This window comes from Ovis canadensis, chromosome 5 (assembly GCF_042477335.2).
Source record: "Ovis canadensis isolate MfBH-ARS-UI-01 breed Bighorn chromosome 5, ARS-UI_OviCan_v2, whole genome shotgun sequence".
Lineage (NCBI taxonomy): Eukaryota > Metazoa > Chordata > Mammalia > Artiodactyla > Bovidae > Ovis > Ovis canadensis.
In genome coordinates, this window is record NC_091249.1 from 37,760,551 (window position 1) to 37,766,522 (window position 5,972).

Consider the following 5,972-nt stretch of genomic DNA (forward strand, 5'->3'; position numbering starts at 1 on the left):
TCCCATTTGCTCACCATATTACTGTCTTTGTTTTTTTCTTAGCACTTGCCATCCAGTATTTATGTTTTCCATAAATCTATTGATGACGTGAACACACCACACAAAGGCAGATACTTTGTTCACCTCTTTCATCAAAATATTCCCAGTAGCTCAGTACCGGTCAAAAACAACTCAGTAAATACTTGAATAAAAAAGTGAATAATTAAACCTAATAGGTTCATGTTTCTCCTTACCATTTTTTTAATTCTCTGGTTGAATAATTCAAAGTTATTTCCACCCATTCTCTCCCCAAAGATGTTGTAATACACTTACATCATTCTGTGCTCCAAGGTCCCTGAACCTAAATCACTGACAACCTGAATTTATTTATATGTATTGTATCTATTAGAAACACTTTTCTTGCAGGAAATCGAATTCCTGGCAAAGGATTTATATTTGCATATAACTACAAAATTAGAGATACCAGGGGAACATTTCATGCAAAGATGGGCTCGATAAAGGACAGAAATGGTATGGACCTAACAGAAGCAGAAGATATTAAGAAGAGGTGGCAAGAATATACAGAAGAACTGTACAAAAAGGATATTCATGACCCAGATAATCACGATGGTGTGATCACTCATCTAGAGCCAGACATCCTGGAATGTGAAGTCAAGTGGCCCTTAGAAAACATTACTACGAACAAAGCTAGTGGAGGCAATGGAATTCCAGTTGAGCTGTTTCAAGTCCTGAAAGATGATGCTGTGAAAATGGTGCGCTCAATATGCCAGCAAATTTGGAAAACTCAGCAGTGGCCACAGGACTGGACAAGGTCAGTTTGCATTCCAATCCCAAAGAAAGGCAATGCCAAAGAATGCTCAAACTACCGCACACTTGCACTCATCTCACATGCTAGTAAAGTAATGCTCAAAATTCTCCAAGCCAGGCTTCAGCAGTATGTGAACCATGAAATTACAGATGTTCAAGCCGGTTTTAGAAAAGGCAGAGGAACCAAAGATCAAATTGCCAATATCCTCTGGATCATGGAAAAAGCAAGAGAGTTCCAGAAAAATATCTATTTCTGCTTTATTGACTATGCCAAAACCTTTGACTGTGTGGATCACAATAAACTGTGGAAAATTCTGAAAGAGATGGGAATATCAGACCACCTGATTTGCCTCTTGAGAAACCTGTATGCAGGTCAGGAAGGAACAGTTAGAACAGGACATGGAACAACAAACTGTTTCCAAATAGGAAAAGGAGTCCATCAAGGCTGTATATTCTCACCCTGCTTATTTAACTTCTATGCAGAGTACATCATGAGAAACTCTGGGCTGGAAGAAGCACAAGCTGGAATCAAGATTTCCAGAAGAAATGTCAATCACCTCAGATATGCAGATGACACCACCCTTATGGCAGAAAGTGAAGAGGAACTAAAAAGCCTCTTGATAAAAGTGAAAGTGGAGAGTGAAAAAATTGGCCTAAAGTTCAACATTCAGAAAACTAAGATCATGGCATCTGGTCCCATCAGTTCATGGGAAATAGATGGAGAAACAGTGGAAACAGTGTCAGACTTTATTTTGGGGGGCTCCAAAATCACTGCAGATGGTGATTGCAGCCATGAAATTAAAAGACACTTACTCCTTGGAAGAAAAGTTATGATCAACCTAGATAGAATATTCAAAAGCAGAGACATTGCTTTGCCGACTAAGGTCCGTCTAGTCAAGGCTATGGTTTTTCCTGTGGTCATGTATGGATGTGAGAGTTGGACTGTGAAGAAGGCAGAGTGCCAAAGAATTGATGCTTTTGAACTGTGGTGTTGGAGAAGACTCTTGAGAGTCCCTTGGACTGCAAGGAGATCCAACCAGTCCATTCTAAAGGAGATCAGCCCTGGGTGTTCATTGGAAGGACTAATGCTGAAGCTGAAACTCTAATACTTTGGCCATCTCATGTGAAGAGTTGCATCATTGGAAAAGACCCTGATGCTGGATGGGATCAGGGGCAGAAGGAGAAGGGGACAACAGAGGATGAGATGGCTGGATGGCATCACTGACTCAATGGACATGAGTTTGAGTAAACTCGGGGAGTTGGTGATGGACAGGGAGACCTGGTGTGTTGCGATTCATGAGGTCACAAAGAGTCGGACACAACTGAGTAACTGAACTCACAACTACAAGTCCAGAGGAGGGTGATGGCTGCAGTGACGTCTGGTTTAAGGTTGGCATCTAATTCTCTCGCCTTGCCTCTTCTGGCCCCATGATAGGCACTGTAGTTCCAAGCATCACACAATTATGTTCAGTGCCTGACAGCAAGGGCAGCACAAGGGAAAGGAAGTTTATCCACTTCCTTGGCCATTATTGAAAGGAAAAAATCCTTTCCAGAAATCCTGGACAAACTCCTGCTGGCATGTCATTGGCCAGAAGCGGCTCACACAGCCACCTGTAGAAATATTAGTAGAAGCAGGTATTTTAGTACTAAGGAAGAAGGAGGGAATGGCTTCTGAGGCACAAGGAAGAATAAGGGCTATAACTACCCCAAGGTTAGGCTAGTCCAGTCTTCCTTTTCTGGCTTTGCTTAGTGAAGGCAGCAGATGGCAATTGCCCCAGTTTCCACTCCATTACTCTACTAGCAAACTTGCCATGTTTTCAACACATGAGCATTGCGATGGAAGAAGCCGGGGAAGCCTTGTACCTTCTCCACTCTCGTAACACATATTGCCTCTGTGAAGTGAAAGTCGCTCAGTCATATCCGACTCTTTGTGAACCCATGGACTATACCGTTCATGGACTTCAGGCCAGAATGCTGGAGCAGGTAGCCATTCCCTTCTCCAGAGGATCTCCCCAACCTAGGGATTGGACCCAGGTCTCCCTCATTGCAGGTGGCTTCTTTACCAGCTGAGCCACCAGCCATGCCCTAAATTTTTGATTCTGTCATTTCCATTAAGTTTGGGGCTGAAATTAAAATGTCATCAAGGCCATGCTCTCTCTGGAGAGACTCTAGGGGAGAATCTGCTTCTTGCTTCTTCCAGCTTCCGGTGGGTATTGGCTTTCCTTGGCTTGTGGTTGTATCATTCCAATCTCTACCTCCATCTTCCCATCACCTTTTCCTATGTCTCTCTGTAGTCACATCTTCCTCCCTCTTATATTTCCATATGATGCATGCATATACATGTGGTCACTTCTAGGGCCATCTGGGTAATCTCCACATCTCAAGATCCTTAACTTAATCACACCTACAAAGTCACTTTCTGCCATGTAAGAAAACGTTTACAGGTTCCAGAGATCAGGACCAGATATCTGTGGGAGCTAGGCTTCCTTGGTAGCACAGATGGTAAAGAATCTGCCTGCACTGCAGCAGACCTGGGTTCAATCCCTGGGTCAAGAAGATCCCCTGGAAAAGGGAATGGCAACCCATTCCAGTGTTATTGCCTGGAGAATCCCATGGACAGAGGAACCTGGTGGACTACAGCCCATGGAGTCACAAAGAATCGGACGCAACTGAGTGAATAACACACATGCATACCTGTGAAAGTCATGAGTCAGACATGCACAGTACATTATACTTCATATAATTCACACAGCCATAATACAGTCATTTCCATTTACTGATGAGGAAATGGAGACAGGGAGAATATGCAATTTTTCCAAGAACAAATAGTCATTAAATGGGAGTATCTGGATTTGAACCCAAGTTCTATCATTCCTATAGAAGTACTTTCCCAGCTGAAGGTGCCAAGACAGAGATCAAATGAAAAGAGTTTTCTCCTTTAAAGTTTTCTCCTAGATTATGGAATTTCCCTCACTTTCTCATATTTGGCAGGACTCCTTGTTCTAGTGTGTGCTTTATCCTTTCATACGTACGTAATCAATTTAAGTGCAGGGCTTTTAGAGTAATGTGAGAAAAGTATGCTGTACAAACTGTATTCTGGTGAGATGTTTACTGAATGAATGGACGTTCAACCAATCCATCAAAGGAACACCACTGTCAACAATAAGCGGTAAATAAGCCAGGTACTCCTTATCATTTTTAACACTGAAGACAGACCCTTCTAGAAAAGCTTTCTAGATTCTGTACTCTCAATATTTCAGCCAGTTAAGCCTTCTTCAGCCATTCATAGATCCCAGGAGAAGGTTTTCTAGATTAAACAGCCTATGGCATCAGATTCGTCATACTTCTGGCAGACAATCCTGGAACCCTTGGGCTATGGAGACCAGAAGATTTTTGCCCCTTGAAATGTTTGACCCATCCATCTCTGCATCTTGCTCAGGGCAGGCTGTTTAAACCCATCTGTATGCATGTTCTAAGGGTCCTTCCAGAAAGCTACCTATACCCTTCTCAAAGTCTACATTCTTTATAGCACTTTTTTTTAGTGAAATCATTTTCTATTCCTCTCCCCCATAAACCTAAACAAATTTCATAGTTCTTCACATCACCACACTCTGAGGGTCAGGTCACTTGGCCCAAAGGCTACATCTTCCTTCCACAAAATCTCATTCTCCCTTGGCCAGACTAGCATGAGAGCCCACATGCACTTCAGTTTATAGCCTTAAGCTGTCCTACCAGTTCTGAGACACCACAGGTATTGCTATTTTACAAAATACTGGAAGGATGTATTCAAAGGATAATAATCATAGAATTAAAATATTTTTTAAAATATATGTGGGTAGGTGCAATATGACAGTTCTTCATATATTTCTGATCAGCCTGTAAATTAATGTAACGCTTTAAAAAAACAGCTTGACATCATGTATCACAAATCTTAGACATATTAATGATCTCTGATTTAAGACTTCTATTGCATAAGTTGCTGTAGGCTGAGGTGCTGTAACTGATTCCAAACATGTAAATGGTTTAAACACAAAAGTTAAGTTCTCACTGATGTAAGTACTCAGGAAGCCTGGTTAGGGTGACTTTCCTAGACAACCTGACTTAGAGATGACTTCGAAATGAGGAGACTTCTTTCTAAATGCATTTCTAAAGCATTTCTAAAGCATTGTCATCCCTTATGCCACCATCATCTGCATCTGGCAAACAGAAGAGGAAAGAGAGCACAGGGAAGCTACATTCACTTAAAGCTTTAACCCAGAGGTGACAGAAATAACTCCCCCCATCTTCCACTGGCGAAAACTCATCATTCACCTAACTGAAAGAGAGCTTGGGAATGTAATCAAGCTATGTACTCAGATACAAGAGGATCTAATCTTTTGTTGATTAATGAACAGCCTCTGCCACATTAATTTTTCAAAAGAAATAAAACTGAATATTAAAAAAAAACCAATGTAGTGGGGATATAGACCCAGAACTCAGACTACATAAGTGTCAAGGACAGATAGATATATCCAGATTTGAATGTTGGCTTCTGGTCTTCATAGACTTCCCTGGTGGCTTAGACAGTAAAGCGTCTGTCTACAATGCAGGAGTCCCGGGTTCAATCCCTGAGTCGGGAAGATCCCCTCATGAAGGAAATAGCAACCCATTCCAGTACTCTTGCCTGGAAAATCCCATGGATGGAGGATCTTGTTAGGCTACAGCCCATGGGGTCGCAAAGAGTTGGACACGACTGAGCAACTTCACTTCACTCACTTTTTCTGGTCCTCATAAGTTGGAGCTCTGAGCCAAGTTACACACTGTCTAATTTTTAGTTGAGATAATCATCTCTCAAGGGGATTTGAAAATTAATTGGAATTTACTCTATTTAAAACACTTACTAAAGGAATTGTTACACAGTTATTGCTTGATGGGCTTCCCAGGCGACTCTAGTGGTAAAGAACCTGCCTGCCAATGCAGGAGATGCAAGAGACGCAGGTTTGATCCCTGGGTTGGGAAGATCCGCTGGAGGAGGTCATGGCAACCCACTCCAGTATTCTTGCCTGGAGAATCCCATGGGCAGAGGAGCCTGGCAGGCTATGGTCCATAGAGTGGCACAGAGTCAGACATGACAGAAGTGACTTAGCACACATGTATGCAATTGCACCGAATCTCTTGTTGTTCAT